The sequence below is a fragment of the Mustelus asterias genome, chromosome 22, assembly GCF_964213995.1.
Source record: "Mustelus asterias chromosome 22, sMusAst1.hap1.1, whole genome shotgun sequence".
NCBI classification, from domain to species: domain Eukaryota; kingdom Metazoa; phylum Chordata; class Chondrichthyes; order Carcharhiniformes; family Triakidae; genus Mustelus; species Mustelus asterias.
In genome coordinates, this window is record NC_135822.1 from 53,986,206 (window position 1) to 53,999,960 (window position 13,755).

Below are 13,755 nucleotides of genomic sequence, written 5' to 3' on the forward strand. Positions count from 1 at the left end.
CAGTCAGTGGTCCGATTGTCCCTACTGCAAAACGGTTTGGGAGGTTTGGTGTTTCTGTCATGTAAGTACCATTGAAGAGGAACACATATCCCTTCTTAGCCCGGTAACATTTAGTGTCTTGATTATGAGTGTGTTCATATTGCCAATTGTTCGGTTTACTTGACTCCCCGTTTGATCCCACCACCTGGTAAGTATCAAATGGGTATGTCCATTTGTCTGAGCTTCCGTGAGTTCTATTGTATTGTCCACAAATAAGATGTCTTCCCGCGGTTATATTCAGACATTTCTGTTCATCACAAGTGCAAGTAAACTGTCCCTTATTAACCCGACAATGTTGACGGATGCACTGAGTCTGTACGCAGGAATCATTCTTAGGGACCAAGGCAGAGGCACATCCCCATCCCTGCCCCGTAAAACAAAGCAGATAGCTTGCAGGATCTGAACAAGCTTTTCCTCCCACCTGTTGGAACCCCCTGCACACAGGATCTGTGGGGTTTACAAGTCCCACACATCTCCCCTGTATACCTCTTTTATATTTGCCAATTTGTCCCTTACAGCGTGTATCTGATGTATCTACAGTATATAAGTCATGAGGGGTCCACCCAGGGGTGGCTACAAATAGGGCTTCTACCGATTGTGCTAACGGGTAACATACAGTTCGATTCCTGTGTAAATGTATGTTTGCTTTGTAAAACAAGTTATCCTCCAATCCACTTAAATTTACAGTCGCGACAACGCAAAGTAGTACAGTTACATACGCGATTACATACATATTCGCAACGATCAAATATCAAACCTAACACTATAATTCATATAATCTTTACAAGTTATATTATCTATCAACCCGCGCGCACCAGTCGCTCTTGCTTGCAGTCTTTGCCTGTGTTGAGGAAAGCATTTTCGTTAGTTCATCAATTTAATTACGTATTTGTCCCCTTGTATAGTTTTAGCTGTGTCCAATGCTTCCAGACACCTTTCCCTCTTATGTCTAGACAGGCACAGGTGTCTCCACTAATTATAACTTCATATGGCCCATTCCATTTTGGTGCAAACCCTGGTTTGTCAGGTAATGTTTTCACTAGGACGCGACTTCCCGCTGTTGGGACGTCAGGGAGCACTTCAAGCTCTCTCTCTGCGTCTTTTATTTCCTGATTGTCCTTTACCAATTTGCGCATCCCTTTTAGTTGGGTGCTCAGTTCCAGAACATATCTCCTGATTTTAGCTTTTAGTGGACCTACATCGGTCCCAACTGTTATGATGCTTTCTGGTAATTGCATCGCCCGTCCTGTCATTAGCTCATAAGGGGTTAATCCGGTTGTCCGGTTTGTGGTAGCTCTTAATCTCATTAGTATAGTGGGCAATACCTCTGTCCACATTTTCCCTGATGTTTGTATGGCTTTAGCTAATGCATTTTGTAGTGTTCTATTCATGCGTTCCACCATTCCAAACTCTGTAGGTGGTAAGGGATGTGAAATTTTTGTTTTATCCCCATTAGTTGGCACACTGTTTTTACCACCTTTCCGGTGAAGTGCGTCCTTGGTCCGAATCGATTTGTAGGGGTACACCCCATCTAGGGATTACCTCTTCTGCCAATATCCTAGCCACCGTGGTAGCAGTACAATTTGTCGTAGGGAACGCTTCTACCCACCTGGTGAACTGGTCTATAATAACCAGACAATAGGTTTTGCCATGGGATTGTGGTAGTAGCCCTGTGAAATCTATTTGCAGATGTTCCCAGGGTCCCTTGGGTCTCGGCTGGTGTCCCATTTTAATTTTTATGGGTCTACCAGGGTTGTGTTGCGCGCTCGTCACACATCGGTGACAGTGTCGGGCTATGTCTCTTCCCATTCCTTTCCACCGCCATTCCTTTCCTACACTAGTTATCATGGCCTCTCTACCCACATGTGAGAGTCCATGGTGTAGTTCCAATAGGGTGTTTTGTATGCACTCTGGTGCTATTACCTTATCTTCCCATCTCCAAATGTTATCAGTCCCTTTGGCTGCTCCCTGTGCTTCCCATTTCTCCTTTTCCTCCCATGGGATATCCTCATGTAAGTCCCGAATATCTATTTCGTCTCCGGTCTGTTCTGTTGCTGCTATTGGCAGCTCGCCAATTGTTTCTTGTCCTAAGGCTAACTGTGCCACCGCTGCCCTGTCTGCAGCTTGGTTCCCTTTAAAATTTAACCAGTCCGGGTTATCTCTTCCTGGCTCTTTCTGGTGTGCTTTAGTTTTGATTACTGCGGTTTCTCTAGGTTTCTCGCTAGCTCTCAATAATGCCTCAATTCTTTGCTGGTGCTTAATAGGGGTCCCTCCTGTGGTTATGAACCCTCTTCTTCCCCATGCTGTCATGTAGTCATGTATGACTCCGAATGCATAGCGACTGTCTGTATAGATGTTCACCGTTTTACTTCCGATAACTCTAGTGCCTGTGTGAGTGCCACTAGTTCTGCCACTTGTGCGGATAGACCTCCGTCAATCCTTCCTGACCTTACTGTCTCTAATTTGTCATTCACCACTGTCCACCCTGGTCGGGGTGACCCTTCCACATATTTGCGTGACCCATCCACAAAAAGGGTCTCCTCAGCTGTTATTAAGGGTATATCCTTTATCCTACCCTCTTCCTCGTCCCTATCTACATCTTCACAATTGTGTGGCTCTCCTTCGTCTAAAATCCCTTCTGCTGGGTTATTCCCTGTATCCCTTATTATTATCACGGACTTGCTTGGAGGTAGGAGGACAGCTTCCCACTTAGCCCTTCTCGTGTTTGAGACTGACCTTAGTTTTCCCGTGTTCAACATTTCCACCAAGGTGTGTTTGGTGTGAAGGATTATATTCCCTGCCATGATTACGGGCTCGCTAACCTTTACAGCCCAGGCGGCGCAATCCAAGGCGGCTATGCACCTTGGCAGTCCGGTAACTACCGGCCCTTCTGCTGTGGAATAATATCCTATGGGTCTCTTTCTGTCGCCATGGTCTTGTGTTACCACGGCGGAATAGAACCCTCCCTCATTACTACAGTGGATATGGAAGTCCTTATTAGAATCGGGTAATCCTAGTCCAGGGCTGATATCAGTTCTGTTTTTAGTTTAGTGTGAGCCTCTTCCTGCTCGGGTCCCCATTCTATGGGATCTGAAGCTGGTTTTCCCCCTTTGACTAGTCTTTGTATGGGTTCTGCTAATTTTGCGAACCCTGGGATGAAACTCCGGCTATAGTTGAATAGTCCTCGCACCTTTCTGACCCCTCTTACGGTGACGGGTCACGGCTTTTGTTGTACCGTCTTCTTTCGGTCCGTTGGCATTTCTTTAAGTCCTTGGGATATAAGGTGTCCTAGGTATAGGACCTGTGTTTTCCCGATTTCTGCCTTTTTGGGGCTCACCTTTAACCCTGCGGCTTTTAATTCATTCAGTACTAAATATAAGGCTTCTTGATGTCCTGACTTGGACTCTGAAGCTATCAGGATATCGTCTACATATTGTAGGACCGTACTACCCTCTGGCAGTTCTACTCTGTTCAGGATGTCACACATTACTCGATGGAATATAGCGGGGCTGTTGTGGAATCCCTGTGGTAGACGAGTCCAAGTGTACTGTCTGTCTCCCACTGTAAAGGCAAATTTGTCTTGGGATTCAGGATCCAATGGTAAGGAGCAGAATCCATTGGCTGTGTCCAATACTGTGATTATTTTATGCTCCTGTGACAGTCCATTCAGGATTGTCGAAGGGCTTGCTACAATGGGGTGCAACTTGGACGTGACTTTATTGAGTCCGGTGTAATCTATTGTGAGCCTATAGCTTCCGTCAGGCTTGCTCACTGGCCATGTTGGGGAGTTAGTGGTGCTTGTGGTTTCTCTCAGAATCCCCCTTCCCACTAACTATCTCCACTACAGCTTTCTCTGCCTCTGGTTTGATTGGGTATTGTCGGTGGGGCTTATGCTCCGGTCCCGGTACCTTTATTGGGTCCGTTTTAGTCAAACCGGTATCTAACTTCGTTTTAGCCCATACTCCTGGGATGGAGGCACAGATGGCTCCGAACCCTCCTGTTTCTAATTCCCAATTTCTGGTGATGACTGTGGCCACCCTAATAATTTCGAGGTGACTTGTAAGTCTCCCTATTCTCATTTTCCGACCGTCCTGTCTTGGCCAGATTAATTCTCCCTTTCTGTAAGTTTTTCGGGCAACTCAGGACTTTTTTTATGAGCTGGGAAAAGGACTTGAACCCTAAAGAACTGTGAAAGTGGCCACACTTGACTGCAGGACTTGACCAAAAATGTCCCAGGGAGCCCAGCCAGCCTGTGTGTGTGTGTGTGTGTGTGAAGGGGCCCAGTCCAAAAATTGCAAGCAGACAGACTGCTGATTAGGTTATCAGCAGCACAAAAAGAACCTCACGACATCACCAGACTAGGCCGGCAGCAAGACAATGCACCTGGTCTGGACTCAATACAGGTGATAATGGCCTTGTCCCAGAGCGAGGAGAAGCCCATTTCCATAATAGGAAAACAATTAAACGATCTCCGATGGATCAATACAGGACAGCAAGAGACCTATCACCTGGGATGGGACCATCTGGTCTCTATGGACTGTAAGATCGCAGTTGCAGATAACGAGCAAGCCTTTGTCTGTGGAACTGCCGGCTGGAAGGGGGGCGGAGTTGGCAGGAAAAGAATTCAAGTTTTACAATATAAAAGGATGGTCAGGCCGGCCATTTTTTCTCTCTTTTCTCTTCGGACCAGCATGACAGCACTCTCCTGTTCCTGCCTCTCGTTCGTATCCAGCACACAGCCCGAAGCCCACTGAGCAATTTAAACTAGGATTGTTTCGCGAAGTTCCCGAGATCATCATAGTGGATGAGGCTTTGGGGAAAGTGGGGAGGCTTTTGCATGCACCTTTCATAGTTTAAGATACTGGTAAACTTGTATAAAGTAAGAATTCCGATGCGTCCGTTTTAGTATTCCTTCCATAGTTATAGTCTCATAGAGCATAAGGCATTGTGTGTTGTTTTCCTGGTGTTTGGTGACCTTTGACCTTGATGTTTTAATATATATCTTTGACTTCCGTTGGAGTCCGTTTTGATCTTTCAATTTCTCACCAATGATCTCTGACTAAGTCACAATATAAATATTCCTTACCATAATTCCGGAGTCTAGAACTGAGGGTACCCTGGGCGCTTCGAAACCGCCCACTCAGGAAAGGCTGCCAGGTAGTGGATAGGCAGCAGTTTCCTTTTCTCTCTCTTGGGAGCGCTACTCTAGTGAAGTAGACGCAAGGTGGCCATTGTTCCATCGGCAAGAGAGAGAATCACTCGGGCATTGGTGGGGTTTGGGTGACGGAGAACCAAACCTAAAATAAGCCCAGTGGAGTTAAAAAGAGGGATCCCGCTACAGGTGCAATTTGGACGTGACTTTATTGAGTCTGGTGTAATCTATCGTGAGCCTATAGCTTCCGTCAGGCTTGCTCACTGGCCATGTTGGGGAGTTAGTGGTCCTTGTGGTTTCTCTCAGAATCCCCCTTTTCACTAACCCTTTAACTATCTCCACTACAGCTTTCTCTGCCTCTGGTTTGATTGGGTATTGTCGGTGTGGCTTATGCTCTGGTCCCGGTACCTTTATTGGGTCCGTTTTAGTCAAACCGGTATCTAACTTTGTTTTAGCCCATACTCCGGGGATGGAAGCACAGATGGCTCCGAACCCTCCTGTTTCTAATTCCCAATTTTTGGTGATGACTGTGGCCACCCTAATAATTTCGAGGTGACTTGTAAGTCTCCCTATTCTCATTTTCCGACCGTCCTGTCTTGGCCAGATTAATTCTCCCTTTCCACAGTGATGTAGGTAAAAAACTTCTGACACTATTAGTAGATCAAAATGCAGGTTTATTTTCACAATTGTGGGAGAAGTGAGGTTCCTAACAGTGGACCCAGGGCTTCTCATCGAACACAAGTAAGAACAGAGTTTATATATGTCCCGGGCCCCGCCCTCATTACATTGCAATTCTCTAAGATGTCTGTCATTGTTCATGGTGAGATTCTTGTTGTTTTAGCAGTATCTTCCTCTGCGTAGTTTGTTCGATCTCCAAGGCCACGATCATTCGCCATTGCCTTGAAACAATATTACAGGTTTTGCACAAACAAGTTAACTAATCTACATACAGGTTTGTATAATACTTTATATCAGGATAAGATGAATAACGTATGATGAATATATATATATGAATCTATGGTGATTCAAAGACAGAAGGCATACATGCCAACTCCATTGTGTTAAACAAAGGTACATAAAAATGGAGACTGTTTAGCTTATTTCGAGCTGGGTTAATCGCATTTCTTGATAACAAATGGAGACAGAGGAATAGCTGTTCCTATTATCTGGCACAGAAATGAAAAACACCGAACTCTGACGAAAACATGGACTCTGCAGTGTTCTAAACAAAATCACAGAGTTCGGGTCTTACTGCTTAAGTGTGACAAGGGTCATTAACCCATTCCCGACTGCACACAGTCTATCAGAATCTCATATTCTTTCATCAGATCATTCCCCATTATTTTTGCAGACATAAAACCTCATTGGTATATACAGATTATTTATCTCTACTAACGTGGTCTCGCTCAGGTAGGCGGGTGTTTTGTTCCCTCCTATCCCGGTCAGGTAAATCATTTTATTTGTAGTGGGTAAGGGTAGGTTGGTGACAGATATGGACGCTCCTGTGTCCACCAGCATCTCACATTGCCTGCCCCCTACTAGTGCTGATGTGTAAATCCTTCCCTCCTTCTTACCCTTGTGAATGGGGGCTGCAGACCGTCAATCTTGCTGACCCCGGAGATCCTGTGGTTCCTCCGGTTCTGCTGTGGTCATGGATTGGGTCGGGGGTTTCCCATGCTTATTCCAACACACTGCTTCTGTGTGTCCATATTTCTTACAGTGGCTGCAATGTTTCCCACTGTTCCCAAATCTGTTCCCTTTCCGTGGAGTCCCGCAATCCCTCGCAAAGTGTCCTTGCCGGCCACAATTGTGGCAAGTCAGTTTAGACTTTGTTCCATTCCCATTACTGTCGGCTGCTACTCTTTCTAGCCTTGTTCTTGCCTGGGATTTCTCTTCTCCCGGTACTCCGCTAGCCCACTCTACCAACTCATCGTAATCTTGGGACATAATCACTCCCATTTTTAGGATGACCTGGTGAGCGCTGGAGAGTCCATCCTTAAAAGCCTGGATGAACGCTCGATCCTCTCAACCTGGGTTCCCTTGTCCTGAGCACTCTTGATATACCTGGAACAACCGTTCCCCGTATTCAGAAGCTCCTTCCCCTTTTAACTGTTTTGTTGTGGTCATTCTGCTCCAATTAGTGGGAGCATTCCCTAATACTCTCTGAATCTCTGCTTTAAACTGGGTGAAGGGCGCCTGTTGGGCATCTATCTCTGATGTTCGGGCGACTGCATGTGTCCACCGTCCCCCATTATAATCCTGTGCTGGAGGAGCGGCGGGTCCACCTGCTACCTGCCCCCACTTATCCGCTGGACAGGCTGCCCTGACCAGCTGGTGTACATCTCTCAGGTGTAATTGGTGTCCTACCTAGATTGTGTCTAATTCTTCCCAGAATTGAGTGTTTGCACTTCTAGGTTGTAATTTACCCAGGGAAGCCATTATCTGCTGTCTCTCACCTGGGGTGAAGGGTTGATAAGTTGCCTTTGGTCATGCATTTGTTCCCCCTCGGGTTACTGGTGCTAAGTTGTGTTCTAGCGCTTCCCACTCCTCTGGGGGAGCAGTTGGTCCCTGCTGTGTGGACTCATAAGGAGGTATAGGAACAGTTTCCCCTCTCCATTGCTTTTCTTCTGAAACCTGGTTTTGCTTCTCCAGTTCCCTCACTCAGGATTCTAATTCTCTAATCCTTTCTTTATTTTCTCTCCACTTCTTAGTACAGGCGACTACTTGCTCAATTAGACCAGCTAACTGATGTATTAACATTACTCCTATCTTCTTTGTCTTGTTTCTCTTTTCTTTATCTATCCACTCTCTCTGCTGCTCTAAGGTGTGAGAAGTATCCCAGCATCCTTTTGCATTCTCTTTATTAACTCTTTCCTGTCTGTCATGTAAATTTCAATGAGGGATCCTGCAGTTCCCCTTTTAACTTCATTATCTGCCATTTCACAGACTTCACTAACTCCGGCCACGATTACTCCCTCGTAAAGTGTGCTCTCTACCGTAGGGACTTCATTACCCCCGGCCACTATTACTACTCTAGCACCGTGTTTCACTAGCGTTACAGGGTTTCAAGTTATACTCACGGCTTCCACTATTACCACCTCGGCAAGGTGCTTCTCCACCGGAGTCCAGTTTAGGTCAGAGTTGATCAAGCTCCTTTTCACCCCGCTTTTCACAACATTGACAGTACAGTTCCCAACTTTTCAAACTTTCATGCAATCAGATGGCAACTCTGCGTTTGTTCGCCACTGCAGGGTTTGATGTTAACCGACCTCTGCCACTTGTGCATCACAATCCTAAGTGCCCTTGGTGTCTCTTTACCCACTTCAATCTCCTGACCTTCGTGTGGGAGGTTCCTCCTCTTAACAACCGGTCTAAGGCAGGGTTTTGAGACAGGCACTACCTTGTCCTCTTGTCGGTCAGCACAAGCAACAGTTACTTATCACTATCAGCAGTTAGTACTTATCACTGTATCACATACAACAATACTTATTAATACAAATATCCCTTAAGTTTAACCCCTTGCAAACTGTATTCTTGACCTTGTCTGAGTCTCACAGATTCAGTGATCTCTACTCCGGCTCCGATCGTGGCCAATCGATCTCACCAGTAATAGGATCCTGCCGACTACGCCAATTGTTGTGGGAAAAGTACCACAAGGTCAGGCTTGAAGGTTTCAAGAATACAGTTTTATTTTAACGAAGCTTCGTGGAGAAAAGGCACTAACAAGCAGCAAACCTTCTCTCAATGAGACAATAGGAGCAGTCCATCTTTATACCCTTTACACAATAGATGGACCGGCATCTAGCCATTATCACATCGTTGTAATCAAGTTGGTGATCGATCGTTAACACATCGTTATAGACAAATACAGACATGAACATGTTAACATCACATTGTCTTAGGAATGGATACATTTCCTACGTCAGTGGCTATCAATGGTTTTTAGTTTCGGCCTATTCATATAGTAATTTACAGTAATTGGTTTTCCTGCAGTTATGTATTCCCGATCCCACATGTAGTTAATCTCATTATCTTCCCCTATTGTCCTTATCTTTAAGCCCTGGCTGGCTTCCTGTAGGATTTGATTCCTGCATGTTTAACTTTGGATAGCTGTCTGTCCTTTATGTTTTAATCTCAGGTGGCTGTCTGTACTGAAAGTCACTGTCTGTTTAATGTCTCTTTCCCAGGTGACTGTTTGTGTGCCAGGCAACCATCTTATGTGTACCCATCTGTATATTTTTCCTCCTTCACTGCATTGTGGCAAAAAATACAATAAACAGCTTTAGAACAAAGAAGAGTACAGCACAGGAACAAAACATGGGCCCTCCAAGCCTGCGCCGATCATAATGTCTGCCTCAACTAAAACCTTTTGCACTTACAGAGTCCGTATCCTTCCATTCCTATTCTATTCATGTATTTGTCTAGTTGCCCCTTAAATGCCGCTATTGTACCCGCTCCCACCACCTCCCTGGGCAACACATTACAGACATTCACCCCCCTCTGTGTAAAAAACTTGCCTCGCACATTTCCTCTAAACTTTTCCCCACGCACCTTAAACCCATGTCCCCGAGTACTTGACTTTTCTACCCTAGGAAAAAGCTTCTGACTATCCACTCTGTCCATGCCCCTCATAATCTTGTAAACCTCTATCAGGTCACCCCTCAACCTCCGTCGTTCCAGTGAGAACAAACCGAGTTTATCCAACCTCTCCTCATAGCTAATGCCCTCCATACCAGGCAACATCGTGGTAAACCTCTTCTGTACCCTCTCCAAAGCCTCCACATCCTACTGGTAGTGTGGTGACCAGAATTGTACGCAATATTCTAAATGAGGCCGAACCTGCAGCCTGACCTGCCAATTTTTATACTCAATGCCCCGGCCGATGAAGGCAAGCATGCTGTATGCCTTCTTGACTACCTTATCCACCTGCAATGCCACTTTCAGTGATTGGTGGACATGTAGGCCCAGATCTCTCTGCCTGTCAATACTCCTAAGGGAGTATAGGTAGAGTAATACTCTGCTATTTACTTGAGGGGAAGAAAGGGAGGAACATTGGAAGAGAACTCTTAATTTTCTTAAAATTCCTGAAGAAACTTCAAGTTGTATTTACCAGCAGTTCAAGTGGGGCTGTCCTGATGTGAGAAACACAAGAAACTCTTTCTCGATTTTGACAAAAAACAAGACACAATCTCTCTATCCTTGTCTCTGGTTGGCTCCCGTGGACTGTTGCACCCACTCGCTCATATGGGAAGACTTGTCAGGGAAGGAAATCTGCTGTCCTTACCCGGTCTGGCCTACATGTGACTCCAGAGCCATAGCAACGGTGGTTGGCTCTCGGGCAACTAGGGATGGGCAATAAGTGCTGGCCCAGCCAGCGACGTCCCATGTCCCACGGATGAATAAAAGAACAGTTGCGAGGGACAGAATCAGAGAAAGCGAAGTTAAAGATGAGTTTCAAACTATGATACCAGAGAATTGAAGATGGTAGAACAGGAACAAGAGTCGGATAGCTTTATTGTTTCAGACCCAACATGGAAACATTGGAAATAGCTGCAGGAGTAGGCCATTCGGCCCTTCGAGCCTGCTCCGTCATTCAATATGATCATGGAAGACATCTTGCAATTACAGAAAATGCTGAAAAATCTCAGCAGGGTCACTGTCTGTGTGGAGCCTGCAAATTCTCCCTGTGTCTGCGTGGGTTTCCTCCGGGTGCTCCGGTTTCCTCCCACAGCCCGAAAGACGTGCTGGTTAGGTGCTAAATTCTCCCTCAGTGTAACCCGAACAGGCACCGGGAGTGTGGCGACTAAGGGATTTTCATAGTAACTTCATTGCGGTGTTAATGTAAGCCTACTTGTGACACTAATAAATAAACAAAACCGAATGGGAACATTTTTCTGTCAGTGTGATATATTCTCCCAAAATAGAAATTGCTGGAAAATCTCAGCAGGCCTGACAGCATCTGGATGACTCATCTCGACTCGAAACATTGGCTCTATTCTCTCTCCACAGATGCTGTCAGACCTGCTGAGATTATCCAGCATTTTCTGTTTTTCTTTCAGATTCCAGCATCCGCAGTATTTTGCCTTTATCTTGTATAATTGGGCTGAATCTTTAACCACACTTACTGAACATGTTACCATTCCATTTCTTTTTATTTATTCGTGTCACAAGTCGGCTTACATTAACACTGCAATGAAGTTACTATGAAAATCCCCTAGTCGCCACAGTCCTGGGAACACCGAGGGAGAATTTAGCACGGTCGATGCACCCTAACCAGCACATCTTTCGGACTGTGGGATGAAACTGGAGCACCCGGAGGAAACCCACGCAGACATGGGGAGAACGTGCAGACTCCGCACAGACAGTGACCCAAGCCGGGAATCGAACCCGAGTCCCTGGCGCTGTGAGGCAGCAGTGCTAACCATGTGCCACCGTGCCGTTCCTACTGGTGACCATTGTAAGAAAACATAGAAGATAAGGCATTTGACAAAGTCCCACATGGCAGGTTGGTTAAGAAGGTTAAGGCTCATGGGATACAAGGAGAAGTGGCTCGATGGGTGGAGAACTGGCTTGGCCATAGGAGACAGAGGGTAGTGGTCGAAGGGTCTTTTTCCGGCTGGAGGTCTGTGACCAGTGGTGTTCCGCAGGGCTCTGTACTGGGACCTCTGCTATTTGTGATATATATAAATGATTTGGAAGAAGGTGTAACTGGTGTAATCAGCAAGTTTGCGGATGACACAAAGATGGCTGGAATTGCGGATAGCGAAGAGCATTGTCGGGCAATACAGCAGGATATAGATAGGCTGGAAAATTGGGCGGAGAGGTGGCAGATGGAATTTAATCCGGATAAATGCGAAGTGATGCATTTTGGAAGAAATAATGTAGGGAGGAGTTATGCAATAAATGGCAGAGTCATCAGGAGTATAGAAACACAGAGGGACCTAGGTGTGCAAGTCCACAAATCCTTGAAGGTGGCAACACAGGTGGAGAAGGTGGTGAAGAAGGCATATGGTATGCTTGCCTTTATAGGACGGGGTATAGAGTATAAAAGCTGGAGTCTGATGATGCAGCTGTATAGAACGCTGGTTAGGCCGCATTTGGAGTACTGCGTCCAGTTCTGGTCGCCGCACTACCAGAAGGACGTGGAGGCATTGGAGAGAGTGCAGAGAAGGTTTACCAGGATGTTGCCTGGTATGGAGGGTCTTAGCTATGAGGAGAGATTGGGTAGACTGGGGTTGTTCTCCTTGGAAAGACGGAGAATGAGGGGAGATCTAATAGAGGTATACAAGATTATGAAGGGTATAGATAGGGTGAACAGTGGGAAGCTTTTTCCCAGGTCGGAGGTGACGATCACGAGGGGTCACGGGCTCAAGCTGAGAGGGGCGAAGTATAACTCAGACATCAGAGGGACGTTTTTTACACAGAGGGTGGTGGGGGCCTGGAATGCGCTGCCAAGTAGGGTGGTGGAGGCAGGCACGCTGACATCGTTTAAGACTTACCTGGATAGTCACATGAGCAGCCTGGGAATGGAGGGATACAAACGATTGGTCTAGTTGGACCAAGGAGCGGCACAGGCTTGGAGGGCCGAAGGCCTGTTTCCTGTGCTGTACTGTTCTTTGTTCTTTGTTCTTTGAAGGGGGGGAGGTTTAACACAGATATCAGAAGGACATATTTCACACAGAGGGTCGTGGGGGCCTGGAATGTGTTGCCGGGCAAGGTGGTGGAGGCGGACACACTGGGAACGTTTAAGACTTATCTAGACAGCTATATGACCGGAGTGGGAATGGAGGGATACAAAAGAGTGGTCTAGTTTGGACCAGGGAGCGGCGCGGGCTAATTGTTCCTTGTTTCTCGTTTCAAGGCTTCATTCTATGATCATCTTGCTGGTGCCAGTACAGAGCGAGACTGCGGATAGTTGGGAACCTGTCTCGGGGGCAGGGAATTCATATGGTGTTCATGGAAGTGGAAATGACTAGGGTTGGGAAGCATTTTCCGATCAGGGCCATTGTGATCTCCTGGACTCGTTTCGATCGCCTCAGGGGGTCGGAGAGGAATTTCCCAGATTTTTTTTGTTCCCCATATTGGCCCTGGGGTTTTTCACTCTGGGTTTTCGCCTCTCCCTGGGGATCACATGGTCTGGAATAGGGGGGTGGGGGTGAGTTAATAGGTTGTAATGAACAAAGCATCGTAGCTGTGAGGGACAGCTCGGTGGATAGGATATTGGTATGTAGATAGGCTGGAAAATTGGGCGGGGATCCTGGATTCAGGATTCAATCCTGGACCGGGGAGCGGCGCGGGCTTGGAGGGCCGAAGGGCCTGTTCCTGTGCTGTATTGTTCTTTGTTCTTTGTTCTTTATAGGAGCAGGAGGAGGCCATTCGGCCCTTCGAGCCTGCTCCGCCATTCATCACCATCATGGCTGATCGTCCAACTCAATAGCCGAATCCTGCTTTCTCCCCGTAACCTTTGATCCCATTCGCCCCAAGTGCTATATCCAGCCACCTCTCGAATACATTCAATGTTTTGGCATCAACTACTTCCTGTGGTAATGAATCCCACAGGCTCA